This window comes from Heterocephalus glaber, unplaced genomic scaffold, assembly GCF_053883595.1.
Source record: "Heterocephalus glaber isolate CG9 unplaced genomic scaffold, H.glaber_assembly_v1.0 deba00001472, whole genome shotgun sequence".
In the NCBI taxonomy this organism is placed as follows: Eukaryota; Metazoa; Chordata; class Mammalia; order Rodentia; family Bathyergidae; genus Heterocephalus; species Heterocephalus glaber.
Window position 1 is genome coordinate 52,649,864 of NW_028258315.1, and position 22,207 is coordinate 52,672,070.

At 40.4% G+C, this 22,207-nt stretch overlaps 1 protein-coding gene across 2 annotated transcripts in view; it reads right to left on the reverse strand.

Moving 5' to 3' along the window:
• Positions 1 to 22,207, reverse strand: part of Pdzrn3 (PDZ domain containing ring finger 3) — a 242,364-nt gene that overhangs the window by 125,182 nt on the left and 94,975 nt on the right. Inside the window, exon 1 of one of the 2 annotated variants that reach the window (XM_013075656.3) lies at positions 891 to 11,308. The exons of the other annotated variant lie outside the window; for it this stretch is intronic. The gene's annotated coding sequence lies outside the window, so the exon portion shown is untranslated. Of the gene's footprint in view, positions 1 to 890; positions 11,309 to 22,207 lie in introns of those variants that run through there. 2 annotated transcript variants of the gene reach the window in all.

The following is a 22,207-nucleotide window of genomic DNA, read 5'->3' on the forward strand; positions in this document are numbered from 1 at the left end:
TAGTTCATTTGTTGGACATTGGAGCTTGGGATTAGGGGAGGAAAGGACTCAAACAAATGTTTCTTATCAAAGCAAGTATTTTGATAATCTGGAAAATACCCTATGGATTTGCAACTGGCGCAGCAAACTACTTAGCTTGAAGATTCTATAGCTCCACTGCACATTTTCTGTCTCCTGAGGCTAATTCTGTCCATTCTCCTGTTAATTCTTCAGCCACAAATCTAGCACTACAATAATATATATTACTGTTTTATATATACATATATATATATATTTTTTTTTTCATTCCATGGATATGTAAAACTTGTTGCAGAATGTTTAAAGTCTGATCTTGCCCAGGGACAGCAGGTTCATTCCTAGGTCTTTACTCAAAAAGAAACAGCCAATGTATGCACAAGGAAAATGCACAAGGAGGCTCATAGCAGCATCACTTGGAAAAAGAAATAAAAATGAAACAACTTCAAACAATCTAAATATCCAATAGTAAGGTGATGAATAAAATTTGTGCTCTATGGTAGCAAAGATGCCTGAGCCAGAGGGAAATTAAAAAGATCATGTCAGTATAAAATACAGATGGAAAGAATACATATTAAATTCATAGAAGGAATTCACCTCTGCAGTGGGAGCAGTCTAGTTTTCTGGGAGAGGGGGTAGACCTAAGGGTGGCTTTAGTTATGTATGTGTCACTCTGCAATTCTAACTCAAAAATACAAAAATTTGTGTATTATCTTTCAACATATACACAGAATGCAAAAAAAGCAAAACACAAAAGACATGTGTGGTAAAATGGTATGAGTGGTGGTAGGATTTGCTGACTTGATTTCCCTCACATGCTTTTTTGTTTGTTTTAAACTCCTCCCTTATCCCCAATAGAAAAAAAATGAGCAAACCTTTGTCTTTAGGTGGTCTTCTGGATTCCCATCAGTAGGCAGAATGAAGTCTATTGAAGAAACCTCTAGCCAAGGCTGAAAATGAAAGGCCCCAAAGGAAGCAAGGACACTCCCTCAGCCTTGTGTCATCCATGCTAGAAAAATAGTCCTTTATAGCCATCTCTTTTTAGTCCTTGCTGCCCACTGGACATCCCTTCCACAGCCAAGGTGCCCAGGAACCACAACTCCAGACCTGGGCTTCAGGTGGGTGAATCATGTTGAATTCCACATTTGGGCTGGCTTCTGTATTTTGACACTCTTTGTGGAGGAGCAAAGTTTTAATGTTGCACTTGCCCCTGGACTTAATGACTTTGCTGCAATCTCCTCCTAAAAGCCCATCCCTGGGGTAGCTGTCCTGGGGCAGATCAAGGGATGGAAGCAGAAAAGGGCCACATTTCTCACTGCTCTGAAGTAATTTCCACAGTACCAGCACACAAGGCAGAGCATGCTGGGAAAAGCAGTTCTGCTGGCCAATGGAAAACAAATCCATGTATTTGGACCAAGGCTTGTTGGCTGCATCTAAAACAGACACCTCATTGTGCTCAGTTTAAAAGAAGCCCTTCCAAAGTGGGCCTTTCAGGCTGACAGTTAAATCACAACGGCCGGCATTTACACAAACAGCTTCCAACCATCCAGGCAACTAAATAATATTTCTGTTTCACAGGAACCGGGGATGGTAACAAGACAGAAGCCAGGGAGACCAGAAAGTAAACCTCTGATTAGTATGAATGTGTTTAAGAACCAGAGCTTATACACTTGCAGCAGTTCACACACTCCTTCTGTAAACAAGTTTGTGTCTGTGTTTTTATTTTAAATTAAGTGACAAATGCAATAGATCAGAATACACACACAATACATGTCTCAGGAAGGCTTTCTTCTCATTAAATGCAGTACGGCCTTGGGAGCTCTCAGCCATCCAAGCATTAGCAGGGAAGCTGCCTGATTCCAAACTTCTTGCTTAGGAAAGCACAACTCTACCAGCCCTAACAGCAGAGGACGTTCCAAATTCAGACAGGAAACACCTGGAACCTCTGCTCCACCCGGAACACACTTTACATTTCAAAACAGATGATTCTGGATTGTTCATAAATATTTGTCTTGTTTCAATAAAACACTCTTCAACCAGTTTCATAAACCCTCGGCTCAGGAGGCTAAAATGTACATACACACTACTAGTAGTCCACATTCTTCAACACTGCCTGTATCTATGTGGGTGCTTTCCTGGACACATAAAACCCAATAGTGGCATTTAATAGTGTCAAGAGGGAATTCCAGTTTCCAGTTTTTTTGAGGTGGGGGTAACCTTTCTTCCATAAATAAAACCCAAATTATATTTGTTTCCTTCAAAAAAGAAACAACTGAAATATAAGTTTGTTTCCCTAACTTGCCTATTATAGTAAATAAGGTCCAGAAGAACCCTTCTGGCAGCTTAGAAAAGCTATAAAATAATTATTAAATCTCCAGCTCTAGTGTAGAGTCAAACTGAAGGCCCCGTAGCCAAATAGGCCCTCATACTTGAGCATGCTGAGCCCTGTGTGTTTTTAAAAGCAGTTTTTAAATACTAAAATGAAAATTAGCCCAATTTGTGTTGAAAATTAAGTTTTCAAAGGCCATTTTCTTCCTAGTTTTCATATCGTCCAGATTTCCTACCATGTCTTTGGATGTATATTGCTTTTTAATATATACTTTGGCAGTCAGAAAAATGAATGTTTTACACACACACACACACACACACACACACACACACACACACACACAGAGGAAAGGAGTGGAGGGAAAGAGGAAAAGATGGAACTTGTTCAGGGCAGTTTCAAAGATAATGGAGAAACTAGAGGGCGGAAAGCATCTTTGACAATTAGCCAGGGCCACTTCTCAGGCTTGAACATAGGGCACCAAGGAGGTGCAGACAGAGCCAGCCTCACCTGCCTGCCAGGGAACCCTGACTCTACCCGGTCGGTCTACCTCTAAGGTTAAAGACCAAACAGAGTAACCTGGAGTTGCCAAGGGGTAAACTGGAAAGTGAACCACAAGAAGGTAAACTTGTAAGCACCATCCAAAACTGCCCTGACTGAGCTGCTTGCTGTTTTTCTGCTTTCTAAAACAGCTTGCTGTTTTTCTGCTTTCTAAAACAAATTCTTCAACTGACCATAAACTTACTCTGGTCTAGCTATGAAATATCAGCCCACTGGCCCCCTTAGTATGGGAAGATTAGGCTTGGCACTGATAAGAGATTTCATAGAAGCTCTTTGGAACCATAAAAGGCAGCAGTTAGAGGTAATGATAAACTAATTCTGAATACGGGCAGCAGATGCTCAGCCCTAGGTTAATGATTAACAAGCTGGACTCTGGCCAGTTGAGGAGTTGTTTAAGTAGCACTCCTGAGAGGCAAACCTGTTAACGTTCATGTGTCTGTAACTATCCCATCTGCGTTTTTTCTGTATCAATGCAAACTGAACTGTAAGTTAGCTTTTATCTTTCCATGGCTCAAGCCAGGAGATTTAACATGTGGGTTCTATACTAAGACGAAATCTGAAGCTTGGGCGATTTTCTAGGATTCTTGAAATTGTACTGAAACAATCAACCATAGAAATATTGGTCCCCCACATTACTAAATAGCCTGACCCACACTTGAGCGGTAATTGGTAATAACATAATGCGTGGTTCTTGAATAAATTAATTTTTATTACTTTTGAAAGCAGACACACAAAACCTAGGCATGCTGATGAGAGCACATGTAGTTAAAAGATATGACCACAATGAAGAGTCTTATTTGCTACTATGCACGAATCTTCTATGACCTTGTGGCTGGCACATTCACAGAAAGGCAAGCAGACCTGCCTCAATCAAACACAAGAGAACCATTTAAGAAGACTTGAATCTAATTTTAAGAACAATGCATCTGAAGAGGGTGGTTAGTAATGCAAATGTAAAATCACCTTTGGTTGGGATAAGCAAGGCAAACAAGGGCTACTTAGAAGTACAGTACTTGTGTTGCCTTCAGGATTAGGGACTGCAGCTTTGATCCCGCTGAAAGGCAGATTTAAAAAAGACTGAAAAACTGGATCTCCGTGGTAGGAGGTCTGGTATCTGTTTGTATTGGTTGGCTCAAGATGCAGTTAATTCATTTAAAGGTTGGGGATGACCCTCACATTACTATTTTGTTGGGGTAGACAGGAGGCAACTATATAGTTAATGCAAGAAAACAGATCATAACATCTGTGCATTTGTGCAACAATAAAATATGGTTCTATGAAAGATTTAGGTTTTAAAAAGTTGTATGACCAAAAGTACTGAGTTGTAGGGCTAGGTGGCAATGGGGCTGCCATTAGGATTTACTTAGGTCTCGTCTTGTCAAAGTCTGGTTTTGATTTGGGCTATGAGGACCACAAGTGCACAAATATACTTAAAGTCCTACATTTCTAGTGAGTATCTGACCTAAAAATTTTCAACCAATAAATGTGAATCTTCTATATCCTATTTTTATATTTATGAGTTCTGATCCCTTGATAAGCTTTCCTGGGTAACTGGTGCTGATTCCACAATCCAGGTAACTATCAGAATCCCAGGTAATGACCTAACCTAAACTTATTCCATTAACCTAATAGAAAGGAACACATCTTTGAGATCATATAGTTGTGGTCCAACAGTAAGATAGATACCAATAGAAGCTTATCATGTTCCAGGTAGAGATGAGCATTTCTCCTGCATGATCTCCCTTACCAATTCTGTAGGGAGACCTTGTTCATAAATCCATTTCACAGATGATGAAGTAAGCTCAGTTAGATTACAAAGTGAGAAAATTATGGAAAAGGTATCTTAACCTAGTACATCTGATTGCAGAGCAAAATGTCCCTATACTGTTTCTCATCATGAACATCCTACTCCCTAAAAAGAGTTTACCCTCACAAGTTCATTAGACATGGAGCACTAAAGGACTCAAGGATACAAACATGTACATGTCCTTTGCTGTCCAGATAATTGGGAGAAGCTCCTTTCCCACCCAAAATCAGTCGGCACAAATGCTTAGAAATATTGTCTTCTTTCCCCCAAAAATCCATATAAAGAAATGATCTCACTTACATTACTGAACCTCTGTTTCAATTGTAACTATACCTACAACTTGTAAAAAAATGAATTTCCACAGAAAAGTGGAGCCCAGGATTTATTCAGATCATAGCCACTTTGAAAATCAGCTTTCAGTTCCTAATGGGTAAGCCTGGTTTTTTCATTCCAAAAAGCATAGCTCTGGACAACTGTATTGCATAGATTAAATTAAGTTATATTTGGCTACCTATAACTGTTATAACAATATTTATAAGGCTTTTCATAATTTTATTTTTTTAAATAAACAACGCACAGGAAAAAAAGTTTTCAAGTAAAGTATAAAATGAAATAAACCCAAGTTTATGTACAACCCTGAAACAACAGTCCCATAGCTTTAGCTACTGTTAAGGACTTATGTATCCTTCTTAAAAAAAAAAAGCACATACTAGTTAGTATACAGATATTGTTTTAAGATACAGCTTAACACCAATATTTCCAACAAAGCTTGAGGCCCTGTCCAAACTGGTGCCACCTGCAGATCTACCTACTTCATTCTGTTTTTTTTTTTTTTGGTACCAGGGATCGAACTCGGGTCCTTGTGCTTGTGCAGCAGGGAAACCACTGAGCTAAATCCCTGGCCCTACTTCATTCTTTTTAATAGAGCTTCTCATGTGTAGATGTGTTGTCATTTATTTAACATTTAACTTACTTCTAATTTTGGAGGAAGGGTTATGTTGTTGGGTGGTGTTTTTCCATTGCATAATATTACAAGCAGCGCTCTTGTCTATATGTATGTGAATGCATGTGTGTGTGTACATCTTGGCATACTCTTTTCTGATTGTATCCACAATGCAGATTATGGAACTTATGAGCTAGACAGAAAGCACATTTTAGTTTTAATAGATATTGCCAAAAGTTGCACCAATTTAAACTCCCACCAACAGTTTACAAGAATGCCTATGTTAACACTCATCAATGCTGCATATTATCAGATGATTACATCTTTGCTAACATCATTTTGTTCTGCATTTTCTTAATTATTAGTGAAGCTGAGCACCTTTTTATAACTTTATTGATCATATTCTTGGCTCACTTTTCTATTGGGTAGTTTGTCTTTTTCTTTGACATGTAGAAGCATGTTAAAACAGAAAACCAGTCCGCTTTCTGCTCTTGCCAATCTTATGCATATATTTCTTGCCATATGTATATTTTAAATTTTGTAGTCAAATGATCAGTCTTTGTCTTTATGGCTCTGGGTAGGCTGGATAAAACAACAGATTTAGATTCAGACCTATAAATAGGTACCCATGAAAAATGTGAAACCAACTCTGGCCAAAATTATCCTCAAGTTCTGACATTTAAAACAAACACTCCAGAAAAGGTCTACACTTGTTACAGGACAAAGAGTTCTGGACACCTGCCCAAACCTTCCAGAGCTGAATGCTACAAATCCATTTATGGTCTGGATCTGGGGTGGGCTGTGCTCATTTGCCTACAGATTTGAGATTTAAAGCTTCTTCTAGGTCAAAGCAAAAGCTAAAAACAATAGAAGATTGAGTTTAAGTTGTGGTGAGCTGTTACCAGAGCCATATTGGAGTTTTGGTGTCTCTTCGTCAACCCTGGTTCCTTGGATCCCCTCACAATGAGGCAGACTCTATTTATTTTATTTTATATTTGAGGGGACTATTCATTGATTGCCACCAAGGCCATATTGAAGCAGTCCAAACATACAGAGGGAGTGGTGTGTACATGTGTGTTTATCGAATCAGAAGGTCACATGTTGAAAATGGTAAGTGTTAATCAGTGGAAAGATCTAGGATTAAATTTTGGATCCTTTATTTCCTAGCTCTGTGCTTTGGTGAATTTACCTAACCTCTTTGAATATCAATTTCCTTATCTGGTAAGTGAAGATGATAATTCTATTTTGTTTCAGTCTTGTGAGAGTAATAAGATCAGGCATGTAGATCTAAAAGCTAAGTGCTTGGACGTAGTAAGTATTTAATATAAGATACTTGTCATTAAAATGGAAAATCATTCATATGCATGACTAACGTTTGGGAAACCTACAATACAATTCTAAGCAAATCACAGTTTAAGTTTTTACTCTTGGGCTTTCTAAGGCTTTCTCACAAAAGGTCTTCCTACACAGAAAGAGCTCTTAATTTGACCAATGCCTATATAATATGCTAATTTATTAATATTTTTCAAATAGAATAGATATTAGATGAATAATTAAAATCCCTCAAACTTAGTGTCAAGGGAAAGTTTAGGCACAAGCGGAGGCCAAGAATCTCTGTAAAAGGACAGATGGCTGTGGCTTACCAAGAGGATACCTCTAAAATGTCAGCAGGGAAACTAGAGAATATTTGTACAGTCTGTAGCTATGGCAATCAAACTATTCAATGTGCCATTTAATTGATTCCATATCTGTAACTTACACATCTGCTTTGAAAATGGCTTTATATTTCACAAGCAAGATGATGTAGAGATTCTGCAATGTACTTTGCTAATACTATTTGTGAACTAAAATAGCTGCTGGCATCAGAATTATAAATGAGTTAAGACAAAACCAGCTGACCTTAAACACAGGACTAAAATAAGTTTCTTTGAGGCAGGACACCATATAGATAGAACAACTATCAGCATTAGCCTCTTCAGGTTAAAGCAAAAGCAAATGACCCAAATATGAGAAGATGAACAGAATATGACATATGGTCTTAAAAACAGAATTATCATATGATCCAGCAGTTGAACACATGGGTATATGAACCCTCCCCCAAATGAAAGTAGTATCTTGAAGAGATATTTGTACACACCCACATTTGTAGCAGCATTTTAACAACTGCCAAAACATGGAAGCAACCCAAAGGTCCACCAGTGGATAGACAAATAAAATGTCTTATGTCATGCAATGGAATACAATTCAGCCTTGGAAGTTATTGATAATACATGGGACAATATAGATGAGCCTTTAGGACATTGTAGTGAGTGGAATAAGTCATTCACAAGAGGACAAGACTGTGTGATTCCATTGAAGAGATAGGTAGAGCAGTTACATTTATATAAAGACACAGAATGGTGTTTTCCAGGGGTTGAAGAAGAGGGAAATAAGGAGTTATCATTTAGTGGGTATAGAGCAGTGGTGGCAAACCTGTAGCACTCAGAGCCCTCTCTGTCACCATATGAGCCAAGTTGCCCCAGCATTGCTCCAGCAGCTGAGCATTCAGGTTTAATTGCAGTGTTGGCACTTTGTGATAAATAAGTGGGTTTTTGGTTGTAGTTTGGACACTCAGTCTCTAAAAGGTTCACCATCACTGGTATAGAGTTTCAGTCTGAAATGATGAACCGTTCCAACAGAGATGGATAGTGGTGATAGCTGTACAACAATATGAATGTGTGACACATACTTTAAAATGGCCAACATGGCAAATTTGTCATGTATATTTTTCCATAATTAAAAAAAAAGTAGTGAGGAATACTTAGTATCTCAGTCCACTTAGGCTGTTATAACAAAATGTCATAATGTAAGTAGCTTATAAACTAAATATTGTTTCAGAGTTCTAGAAGCTGCCAATCCAAGATCAAGGCACCAGCAGATTCAGTGTGTGTGTGTGGGAGCTTGCTTCCTGTCTTACAGAAGGCTCTTTATCTGTGTCCTTAGGTGCCAAAAGGCATAAGGCAACCTTTTGGAGCCTCTTTCATAAAGGCATTAATCGTACTCATGAGGGCTCCACACTTATGACCTGCTCACCCCCAGAAAAGCCCCTTCCTAATAAGCATCATCCTGGTGATTAGGTTTCAGTAAATTTTGTGAGAACATAAACATTCAGTTAATAGCATCTACACAGTGAGGTTATCACTAGGAAACAGATGACACATTTAAGATCAATCAGATTGATTTACAAGGTAGGTGTCAGGAGCACCACAAAGAACAGCAGTGGGGCAGTGAGCAAAAGAAAAGCAAGTACCTCCTGAAGAATGCACTTTGATGGCCCGTGAATTATTCAGCTTCCTTCTACACTCCTAAGTTTTTAGGTCATATGACAGGGTTCCTCCAGGGAGAGGGGAGGGAATGAGTACCCAATCTTGCTTTTCCCCTCACTCTGATCTCTTGCAGGCCTCCCATGGGCCACACTCACCAGAAAGCCAGGGTGCACTGGAATGGGTTGATGGAGTTCAACCTATAGAGTAGGTTGAGAAAAAATGAGAGCAGATAAGAAGACCAACAATATTCATCAGTATCTATAGTAGCATAATGGAGAGAGGACCCTAAAGCACTGAATGAAATATAGCATGCTGCACAACACAAGGTCCAATACTACACAATTCACAGTAAGAAGAGGGGAAAACACCAGCCAAAGGGGGCATTTTTCTACCTACAAATACAGAACAGAGCCTGAACGTGCTAGGTCTCAAACTGATAGTCATGTTAACTTCTGGGGCATACATAAGGAGAAGTCAGAAAGGACTTCAGACTGATCTGTAGTGATTCAATTTTTTCCAAGAGGAATGGGCTCAATGTTCTCCCTGTACATTTCAATAATGAAAAGAAAAAAAGTAAATGGAATCATTTATTTGGTTTTATAAAGTGGAAACACCTCCACCTTTTGCAAAACTTGACACAACAGCCCACATCAGGCATGTTCTAGAAGCCCTAAGTGAGTAAAGAGTTGTCACAAGCATCTAGTTATGTCATGCTACATCTATACCAGTGGTTCTCAAAGTGTGTTCCCAGAGTGAGGAGCATCACATCACCTGAAAACTTGACAGACATGCAGAGTTTCAGGCTAGATCTCAAAACTACAGAACCAGAAACCCTGAGGTTTATTTAAAAAAAAAAATTTTAGTTGGGAGGGTTGTAAGTGATATGCTGGAATAGGAGTTCAAGGCCAGTTGTTGCTGGACCCTTGGAGGCCAGAGCTGCCATATACAGCAGGACAGACATGTGAATGTACAGCTAGAGGAGGCCCTATTCACACAGACTATGCTGAGAAGGGCACCTGCAGTGTTACACAGCCTGCATCCTACACCCAGCAGTCCATAAAGGCATAGGAAACACACAGTGGGGATTTAAGGCAGAGATGACACAGTTAGATTTATATTTGGAAATACCACCAGCACCCTGGTTAGTCAGAGAGAGGCAACAGGGAGTTGCATCTAGCCAAAGTGTTTCCTTAGAGCTCCTAATGGTGAAACAGCTGTAATCCCAGCACTCTGGGAGGCTGAGGCAAGACGATCACAAGTTTGAGCCCAGCCTGGGCAACTTAGCAAGACCCTGTCTCAAAAACTAAGACAGGGCTGAGGGTGTAGATCAGCGCGAAGGCCTTGGATTCAATCCTTAGTTTAAAAAATAATGAACTAAAGTAAAAGACATCTTGAATAGAATTCAAGTTGTCTTTATAGTCAAATCTTAAATCCAAATCACCGATACTTGGGTCTAAGTAAGCCAAGAGGCAGCAAAAGAGACGGGAAGACTATGAAAGACTCCCTGATTTCAACTCAGCATGAACATCCATGCATGTGTGCACCTACACACAGAGAGGGGTTGGAGGACGAGGCAGAGAGCTGGGCAAGCAGGTCTTGGAGAGGAGGAGATGAGCTCCCCAGGGAAGAAGCCTGAAGCTACAGCATAGGTGTGGCTGGGAATCACGATGCAAACGCCATTAGCACCTAGATGGTAATGCAACCACAAGTAAGGAGATTATGACTCAAGTGTGTACAAACCTGAAATCAGCATGCTTGGGACAGAGCCCTCTCCATCTAAGAACAGGGGCTAGAACCAGGCATGGTGGCAGAGGCCCATAATCTCAGATTTCTGGGAAGGTGAGGTAGAATGATTGCAACGTTGAACCGAGCAGAGAGGCTATGTCTCCAAATAAAAATGTAAGAAAGGGTTTGGGGATGTAGTTCAGAGTGAAGGCCCTGAGTTTAATCCCCAGTATTGCCAAAAAAAAAAGAGCAGAGGCTGGGAAGGAGTGTGTTACACCTGGTTTGGAAGCCAGGGAGCAGGAAAATGCCAGCAGGAATACAACCAAGAAGTCTTGGCATGGCAGATTCGAGAGCTCAATTCAAGTGAGACGTGTCAGCAAGCAAAAAAGGCGCTGAGCACAGGGAAGTGCTGCCAGTGCACTTTATCCCTCAGGACCATCCAGCTGCCCTGGACTGTCACCTGCCGGGCACGCACACAGCTGCATCAGGCCCCCACACCCCACTCAGTTCCAGGGAGACTTCATGCTTCTGGACATTGCTTCTGTGGCCAGCGCTTGGCCCCTCTGTCCCTGTTAATTCTCATTTTTGAGGAGCTGAGATCAGCTGTTGAAAGCTTCACCAAGCTTCAGAGGATCAAAATGTGCTTTAGGGAGGGGTGGGCGGGCAAATGGCACCGGATTAAAAAAGATGCTGGGTTCTTTTGCTGCTCTGTCTGTGGTCTCTGAATCGCCTCCAGCACAGCAGTGTGGAGTCAGGAACTCCATCATATGACCTAAAAATTTAGGAGTCGCTCCAAAAAGACACAGTCTTCTGCAAGACACGGAGGGGGAAGGGAGAGGCAGCTGCAGAGGGTCTGAGATCTGGAGCTTGCTGATGACTGGGCACACTGTACATGACTGCAGCCCTTCTCACAGGCTGTGGTCACTGTGTTTTATCTCTTCCACCCTGTTTCTCCTCTTTGTCTGGCCCAGAAACTCTATGACAACAAAGGTTGTCTCATCCATCTCTGGATCCCGCCTGTCCAGCCTGGGGCTGCCATACCATAGAAGGCCCTCAAAATTGTTAACTAAGTGTTGTCATGGTATGGATGGTGTGCAGGAGTGTTGGTTGAAAACACATCTTTTATATCTATCCAAAGTACGGAGACCGAAATGGTCAGGGCAGGGTTAGCAAACTACAGCCAAGGAGCCAAATGCAGCCCACAGGCTATTTCAGTAAGGCTTGTGACCCTTTCAGTGACTAAAGTAATAATAATCCTTTGTGATGTGTGAAAATTCTGTGAAATTCAAATTTCAGTGCCCATAAATAAAGTTTTATTGGAAAAACACAGCCACACCCACTTGTTTCCATCCTCTCAGTGGCTAGTGACGTGAATGTTACATCTGAACTGAGATGTTGGGACAGACATGGCACATCCCACCAACTCTGAAATATTTATTCTCTGGCCCTTTAGAAAAAGCTTGCTGACTCCTAATACAGACTGACACTAAATTAACAGATACACATGAGATACGCATCAGAAGATGATCTTCCTCACAAGTAGACTTGTTCAGTAAACATTGTGTTGTAATTTAACTTTTAGAATTTCCAGTTCCTGACATGAAAACAAGAGACATTGTGACTCACTTTGGAGCACAAACATCAAAACATGATAGTGGTAGAAGGGAGAAGATTCCAAAGATAGTGCATAGAGCCTGCCTTCGTCACTATGCTATGAGAACAGTTGGGCATGGAGAGACTTGGTCTCTCCATCAAGTACTAACCACACTCAACCTTGCTCAGCTTCTGAGATCAGATGACATTCAGCACACTCAGGGTGGGCTGGCTGTGGACAGGTTACTTTTCTAAGGCTCAGTCCTTTCAGCAATAAAATGGCTCTAACCATGAGACCTATTCCCCAAAGACTGTTAGAATTAAACAATACAATGGATCTTTACCTATTAAACCTGGTATCTGGGAAGCATTTGTAAATGGAGCTATAATAATTGTCCTCATTGTCTTTGGAGGACTATGTCACTACATGGAAGAAGCACTCTTTAAAATTTGCATCTAAAATGAATTACAGCATAATTTTTATGTTAAATTTCAAATGTGACAGTACTCTAGGATATAACTGTTAACTATGAATTCACTCAGATATTAATGATACACATCTAAATGAGAAGCTAGATGCTTAAGATGAAGCATGATGTTCTGGCCAATAAAATATGACAAGAAAAAAGCAATAAAGGGGAGAGATGTCTGAAAGAAAATTTTCTTTAGAGATGGCATGATGGGCTACCAAAAATAAAGCAAAACCTCAACATCAGCTATAAAACTTTGTAAATAGTTACAACAGCATGTGTACATAGCTATACACACATACACACATTAGAATATTAAACAATGAGTGAAATGTGCACTGATTCTCTGCAGAAAATCAGAGGGACACAAGGAATGTTATGAAAGAATACAGCTCACAATGCTTCAAGCAAGAGAAAGCTATGATCACAGAAACAGAGCAACTGGTTAAAGGTTGAAAGAGCAGTGTGGTGCCATAACTAGAGGTGGAAGAGCTTCAAAGGAACCTTAGCCTCCTCCGTATAACACAGCAGGACAATGTGCAGCCCTCCCATTGCTCAAATGTTGCTGGCCAGTGCTTCTTGGAAGCTGCTTTCACTTAGGAGAGAACAGATGCAATTGGCAAAAAGGATACAGAAGGCTTTGGGAAAGCAGCAGGAAATGAGTGAGGAGAGGATGCATAAGCTAAGCGCTGGGAGAGGATCCTATGTGTTCTGGAAGAGGGGTTTGAAGCCTAGGAATCAATTTACCAAATTTACAAATCAGTAATGGAGAGTTTCAATATCGCCAACTATTTCTCAAGCAGATACCAGAGGGCTTGTTCACCCCACCTCCCCCCAGGCGCTTGTATTCTGGGAAACATGTAAATTTGAAGGGGTGACTTTTACTTTAATATGTAATCTTGTAAAAAGGAAGACATGGCAAGGCACTGTCATCTTTCTTAGCAGTCAAGGCTATAAATGTATAAAAGAACTTTAGAGACTAAAAGACTAGCTGGCAGATCTAAAACAAAGAAACAGAGATTTTTTTGTCTAAGTGAAGTAGGAAATACAAAAACACCTTCTTCCTAAAGATATAAAAAAAATCAGTCTTTTAAAAAGCTTAAATACTATAGTGATACAAATTACCACCCACAGTCTGAAGGCAATCACAGGGAGATTGCAAGTTCCCCCTGATTATCAAATTAGCCCCTCTAAACAGATCAAGTTTGGAACGAAGCAGTGGCCTTTGAAAGCAGGCTTTACCCCTATGGACCACTCACCGCGGGCTGCCTATGTCACAAGTAGCATGGTCAGGTGTGCCTGAGAGATCAGAAAGCCTCTTTATTAAAAATGAAAGAGAATTTGGTCTTCTCTTGCTGCTTTGATGTGAGATCAGCAATTTCTAATAAAAGGGATTTTTTTTCCTAGACAGGGCTACAGGGTAGAAATCTATATTTAGAAGGGTATGTTTTCACTGGCAAGCTCCAGTTTAATTAATTTCCATGCATAAAGGAACAGCAAAGGTTAGTGACTGTTAACCGGGCATGCAAATTAAAGGTGAATATAATTCTACTTTACATTTTGGGAAGACAGCCAGTGCATTTCAGGAGGTGAAACATACCACAGAAGAGCTATTATTTCAATAATGTAAGTGAGATTATTTTTAATAATTTAAAAAAATATGCCTCCTATGGCAAAATCAAAATACAGATAAAGTACAGATAAAATCAAAGTACAGATAAAGACCAGTAGAGAAAGGTTTTCAACAAAACCTTTCTGGTGGTCTGCATGATCTTGCTGTTAGAAGCAGAACAAAATAAATTAGCATTCATTAAATTTATACTTAGCATGTTTCCACATCTGTAATGATTAGGGATTTTGAGAGCTTCCTTGCTCAGAGTTATGACTCTGTAAAATATTTTTTTAAAGTATATCAAGGCAGAGGAACATCAAGTTTTATGAACATATGTCAGGTTCTAAGGAACCAAGCGCCATAAAAGACCACTACAGAAATACTTGGAAGCAACCCTTTAAAACTTCTCCCCTCTTCTGTTTTCCTACAATTGGGAGAGTGGAGAGGATTTGTGAGAAGCAGCCAGTCACAGGCATTCATGAAAAGTCTGACTCTCTTTCATGTTTATAAATTTGAACATATGTAATAAAATAGAGAAAGCACTAAATCCACAGCGGCAGTGGAGATTTCCTTTCTGCTAATTGCAACTGTTCTATAAGCCCAAGGTATCTGTTAGCAATAACCACGTTTGCTACTCTATGGAAGCCCTGGTATCCAGCTTTTTCCCACCTCCAGGAGAGTTCACAGTGTCCCCCTGCCAAGCAGGCAACTCCCCACTTACCAGAACTGCATTTGCCAGGTCCCAGGCCCTCAGAGAAGCCTCCTTCCTGCATTTACCAGTCTCAGCCCTCTCCTACTTCTCTCATCTCATCTTGGCCCTTTCCTTCACAGAGCTTATTTAGCACAGGATAATTTGTCTTCCTGTTTGCTTCACTTCTGTCCTTTCCCCACTAGACTGTGGGCTTTCTGAGAGCAGGGACCACTGGGGCAATACACCGTAGACATTGTGTAGTCATTGTAAAAATTCAGGCTTTAGAGATGGACTGCTGCATCCTGATCCTAGCTCTTCCATAAACTGTGTGTGACTTCAGCAGATTACAGAACCTCTTTGGGCAGTGGTTTCTTCATCTTCTGTAGAGGAAGGTTTAGAATACTTACCTCATCTTCTACGCTTAAAATCAAATGTGATGATACAAACAAAGCACTTGATTTGACCCCCAGCACACAATAAGCATTTCATAAATGAGTACAATTATTATTTATCACTATAAATCTAATGCCAAGCACAACCCTGCTACTAAAAGTTGTGAAATACTCTGATATAGTTATACTAAAGTATATCGATTTAATGAGCATTTTTACAATTCATGAAGTACCCCTACACCCATTTCACAGATAAAGATCTAGGGAGGTTATGATTCCTTTCCTCTAAGTTTCAACAAGCTGGTTTCCTAAACCAAATCAGCATCAATTCAGAACATTATTTCCCTTACACCTCTCCTGACATTTTTGCTCATCAACCTTGTTGGGGGCAAGAACAGCCAAAAACAGACCATACGGTATATCTATAAAAACCAAATCTGTGGTCACAAAACAATACTAATTCAATTTGAATTGAGGACCATGTGCCCATATGCCCTCCAGGCGTGTCCTGTAAACTCTGTAAGCTTCAGTTTTTACCTTCTGCGAAATGGGACTATCACCCACCCTGAAGCCCGTTGGTGAAGAAAAAGGAAGTGATGTTTGGAGAAGGCCTCCTACAGTGCTGGACATTCAAAGGGAAGTGCTCAAAGACAGAAAGAAAGAAAAAATAGCTTCTCCCATCTATTTCCTCACCCCCCCCCAGCACCCCCGCCTACAGGAACCAGTTAAAAGTTTTAAGACCATGCGTCATACTTTATTCTGGATTGCCTCAATTCAAAGTGGAGAACTCATGAGAAATAGCTATTTTGCTTTCAGAGCACAAGTCAGCTAAAGCGCTGAGGTCCTGGAATTCAGCAGACATTATTGTGGGCAATTCTTTCTAAGTTTCCAAATTTTCTTATGACACAGTATGAAGAATCACAAATTCCATCTGTACTCGCCTCTGAATGTCAGCCTGGCCACTTTGAATTCCTAAATCTAGGACGGGGGGAAAAATAAACACATATTCTGAGCTGGCCTTAGATTTCTCAGGCCCATGAATGAAACTGCTTCAGGCAAACTGGTTGTTTCTTTGTTCTAAAGTGGTATAACTGATAAGGAAAACAATGTGTCTACTCCTAATAGAAGGAAGATACATTTGCCAGAGCTCTAGTTAATGGGGGCCCAGCACTGTTGCAGGAAGGAAGGGAGGAATCCTAAATCATCACTTTCCTTATCCTGTCCCAGACCACCCAGAGAGACCACTTGACCTCAAAACTAAATGACAGAAATAAACTCCAATTTACTCAGACAGAGCAAAAATAAGGACAACAAAGAACTCTTCTTCCATGATGGGAAGACTCCATTCATGAGGTCTCCTCATTAGCACGGCAGAAACCTGCTGCTTGTCCACACATAATAAGTCCAGACAAATCGCTCTTGTAAAGCTCAAGGTAAGGTCAAAGGGCAGCAGGCTCTGAGGTCAAGGGCTGCCCACAACAGACTCACAAGTCAGAAGCATGATCATTCCTTCTTACTGATGCGCCTTCCTTGGGTTCTTCCTGGCTTAGACCTGCCTGAGCAACTGACATTTGGAGCAGCTAATTTAAAAAAAACCCTACTGTTTAATTCTTCAAAGGCTCTGTCCTGCTTCTGTAATGTGCCAGGAAAGTTAAACTACTTGGTTTCCCTTCTAAAGACCAGGAAAAGGTTCTTGTGGAATCTGAAAATAGCAAGGTAGAGAAATCCCTTTCCTTGGCAATAATGGCCCAAGAGGGGCAAGTGGCAAGTAATGACTTCAGGGATCAGATAAAACACCAGATACAAAGTGGTGCTCTATTAAAGGTAGATTTACACCACAAAAATACAATGTGGCCCAGTTTTTGCCCAGGGAGGGGCAGAGACTCTTGGGAGAAACCGTAAAGAATAAACAAATGATTCAGGAATCAGATCATACTTTACATGTGATTCTGAGGTCATGTGGATGATTTCAAATTCTGCTACTTTAAACATAAAACACCATTTTCTTTGCTTTATTTCTGGCTGCAGTCTTAATATTTATGGCAAAACAGGACCATGTAGTGAGGGGGTGAAAAAAAGAAAAGAAAAGAAAGAAAACGCACTACCACCTCCACAAGCTGGTGGAGCAGCACCAATGGAATGAGGGAGTGGGCTCCTGGTGAAGGAAGCTCACCTTCGACAGACTCTGGCACCAAGGTCTGTGCATCAATGCCTTTTGGAATGGAAGGAAAAGGAATAAAAAGAAGAAAAACATAGACACTTTTAGTCCTAAAAATCATTTGAATAGGGGGGAGAGAAGAAAGCACAACAGACAGCTAGTAGGGATCTGTTTCAAAACACTTAAGAGATAGCTAACTGCTCATGAGTGCAAAACAAGTACCGTTGCTGGAAAGATACACATTGCCTTTTTTAAAAATCTTATTTAAATTTTTTCAATTTTTATTTTTTATTCGTCCATGTTTGCAGTTCATGATTACATTCCTTGTGTGGAGGATTACATTCCATGTATACAACACATCTTAATTCTTTTTTTCTTGCCCTCCCTCTCTCTTTCCTGCCCCTCCTGCCATCTTGTGGCTTGCCTTTCCATACAAGCTGTGTTTCATTTTATGCTCTGAATAGCGACTGACAAACCCCAAAAGCTGGAGGTTTAGCTTCTTGTTCAGTGCTGGGGAGGGAGCAACTGTGGAAAGTTCATTGCTCTCACCTTGTACTCATGGAACCCAGGTCAGGGTGAAGGGATGGCTGTATCCAGGAAGGCAGAGAGGGAGCCTGAGGTTTACTGTACTCTCTACTCCTCCCAACCTTGTTCAACCTATAGACACACTGAAAACGCTTGTAGGGCTACCTCTGGGGCCCCTTCACCCTAGTGTACCTCAATATAGCCCAGATAATCCATTCCAACTCAAGCCAGCACATCTAATTTTCCAGCATCTAAAAAGTACTTCATTCAGCGATGGGCCTCAGCAGTGGGGACATGGGAAAGGAAGATACAGAAACAGTAAGACGGAATTTGTTCTCCAGCAGGTGACAAGTGGCTGAACAGAAAATATATTAAAGACCCAATTAAAAAATGGGCACCTGATATGAATAGAGACTTCTCAAATGAAGAAACACACTCAATAAATATATGAAAAAGTGTTCAGCGTCAATGATGATTAAAAAATGTCTTTTTCAAAATGCAATTCCTTTTTTTTTTTTTTTTTTTTGAGACAGAGTCTTACCAAGTGCACCAGGTTGGGCTCTTGGGCTCCAACTTGTGATCCTTCTGCCTCAGCCTCCCAGTCCTGGGAGTAAAGGGGCATCCCAACACACCCAGCTCAACTACATCATCTTGGCTGAAGAGTTAATTCTCTCAAGCAGAATCCAAAAACCAGTTGGAGGAGGGAGAGGAAATTAAGGAACAAAAAGGAAAAAGGAACAAATGAATACACAGGGCCTGGCCTTTCCCTGGGGAACCCAAGCTCTTTTAGTGACCCATCACTCTTTTGGCAAGTCAGGTTACCTGCTTTCCTGTCTCACAACAGGTTAAATATTAGAAGTCAGTCCTCTCTCTTTATCCATGGTGACTGGTTCTAGGACCCAACATCCAGGGATGCTCAAGTCCCTTCTAGAAGACACAGTAATATTTGCATGACTTACGTACATCCTCTGGTGTTAATGTTTAGTGTAGACATAACTAGTAGCTATCATAGGTTTAAGTACCTAAAACATATCAGCAAGAGGGTAACATTTCTGATTGGTGGGTGGTTGAATCCATGGATGGGGAACCATGGATTCCTAAGGCCAAAGAGCAAAGATGAAAGGAAGAGGGAAGTATAGCAAATTGTCTATTAATAAGGAGAAGACTAGAAAAGCAAGGGAAACATCAAACAGTAGATTTGTGAAATTCAAAGGACAGCTTTAGGTTCTACATAAAGAGAAAGAAGAAACTGACCAGGAATGCCCCTGTGGAAGAGGTGGACAGTCACTGTCCTTCCTGCAAGCTCACTATGATGTCAAGATGTTTACATTACACCTACTATATGTTCTTCAAAACAACAGGAAAGTGTATTTTATGAAGAATTTTAATAAACTTAACACTGGATGCACTACAAGAGGAGATTTCAATTAATCTCCTGACAGTGCAAGACAAGAATTGCTAAACTGTCTCAAGGAATGTCCAGGACACAGACTGATTTAATCAACAGGTGAAAAAAAAATCTGCGTCTGTGTGACTGTTTTTTCTCCAGCTGCTCTTGAAAAGAGAAATAGATTTAAGACCATTGATGCACCAGCCTGAGTGGAGTCTGACTCCTGTCACTTCACTAACTGCACTAAATTGACTGCACAAATAACTGCACAAGTCATTTAATCTTTCTGGGCCTCAAATTATTTATCTGTAAATAAGGGAGATGTACAGTACCTTCCTCATGGGATTACTGTGATAACTACCACTGATATATGGCAAACCCTTAGAACAATGAATGTGAGCTGTTGCCATCATCATTATTAGCATGATTTTACCTCTTACCCACTCACTTCATTATAATTCCTTCAATTTCTGACAACCACTACAAAACCCTAACACAAGCCACAGAACATAGATTCCCTTTTCATTCTGTGGGTCATATTTTGGCTTCACTGCAGTGGTCCTGTTGAACTGAATTTTCTACTTGCCTGAAGTAAAGTCTGGCATGCTGGAGCAATGACCACAAAGAAGTCTAGAGAGGTCTGGTTCTTTTACTGAGCACAGTGCAGACACTTTTTATGACTTAACACTCCTGCAATAAAAATTAAGTGGTTATATAAGACCACTACCAAATGACAAAACCATGATTATGTACTGGTTCGTTACCAAATCCTTCAGAGAAATGGATGTTAGCTGAGAACCAGTATTAAACATGAATAGCTTCAACATCAATGACAACATATTCAAGTTTCTATTAAAACCAAGGCAAAACTTAATGCCTTGGGAATTTAAAAAAAAATCAAAGTAACAATTAAAGTGACCTTGTAAAAAGTCCTGATGTACCTGGGTAAGCTAAATCTGGGTCAAATATGAGAACCAAACAGCCCATAAAATTGTAAATGTCATTCATAGCTGAATGTAGTCTCTTAAATTGTGGTGAGAACAATACATAGCAAATGTTATTCTTTTTTTTTTTTCTCTTAAGTGAATTTAAACCAGAAGTCTTAGAAGTATTTCTTAGGGAGAAAATCAGGGAAATTGGTTGTATTTATTTCTTATGTGTCTCGAAATACAATCAACCAAAACTATGAATTTTAAGAAAGAGATGTGACTAATCCATTGAACGGATCAAGGCATCAATTGCTAACTCTTCGGCTACTTTGTTGTGACAAGTTTAGTGAGTTACGAAGAAGACCAGATAAGGCATAAAGCTTTGACAAGGAAATGGAAAAAATTATTATTGGACTATGATTTTTAATTACCTTAAAATGATTAAGAGTGTTGATTCTACCTCAAAAGATATTTAGTAATGAACTCTCTCATTTGTTTTGGGTTAACTGAACTATCTTTTTTTTTTTCTGCCTTCCCCATGGTCAATCCCATGCCCTCATCTACTAATGCAATTGTTCTTGTTTTCCCTATTCATCTCTGCTATTAACTTGTTTGCCTGTGTTATACTTGAGGGTGACTTGGGCATGTATCTGTCACCCTACCCTACAGGTGGAAATAGAAGCTGATCTTCCTGACTCATCCAGTTGTCCATATCCCCTTCCCAAATGCTACACCTGATCAGCTGCAGCCAACCTTACATTCTCAAAGAGACAGCCTCCCTTGAAGTGGTACCTCTTCACCACTTGGAGGCATACTAGGGACTACTTGCCCTGGACTATAGCCAAACAATCTCAGATTCCCAAGGCCACACACAAAAAATATATACCTTTGCTCACTGAGTTTGGCCCAATGCTGAAACTGGGTAGTGCCAGCACTTTAGATGCCCTAAAGCAGCAGGCAGGAACACGGAGAGGAGAAGAGAGCCTGGTGTTTCTCAGCCCCTGCTGACCACTGGCCCTGTGGGAAAGGATGGGGAAGTACAGTGTTGCCAAGCAGTCTCCACTTTCACCTAAAGCCAGAAACCCAGACTTTCTTGTAAAAGCTGGATTTTTAAAAGTTGGCAACAAATCTCAAACATTTTAAAACACAGTATTAGTTCACTGTAATACTTTTTATATCCAGCCCAGAGGTTGCTAGTTGTGGAGATGGCTCCTCTAAAAGGTCAGGAAACATGAATAAAAATTCCCATCACAACAGATTTGCAAAGGTCTGACATAACGTGAGTGTATCACATGCCAGGCATAGTGCTAACTGCTTTGTATGAGTCATCTCTGTGAGCCTCGTTATATAGTGACGGGCATATTGGTATTCCCATTGAACAGATGAGGAACACACTCAGGAAAGACTTTGTCTTAGTTTTCAGAGCTAGATTGGAACTTCGATCTGCATGACTAAACTACCTGCTTCCCACGAAATCCAGGACTTGTATCCATAAACAAGGAACAAAGTAGAGCAAAGGAGGGTTCTCTAGGGTCTTGAGGAAATCCTGGAGGGAGCTAAGATTCTCTAGGCTGCTTGCTGGGTATACTGCCAGACATGTTCTGAATGTCAGCATCCAATGTAAAAATCTAAGAAGTGAGAAATAAAAAGCCACATTTCAAATATATGATTCAGCCCTTCAGTATGGTGATTGCTAGCTGCTATGCCACTGGCCAGAAGAATCTAGAAGTCTGGCCTTTAACTTCATTTGTGAACAAAAATGCTC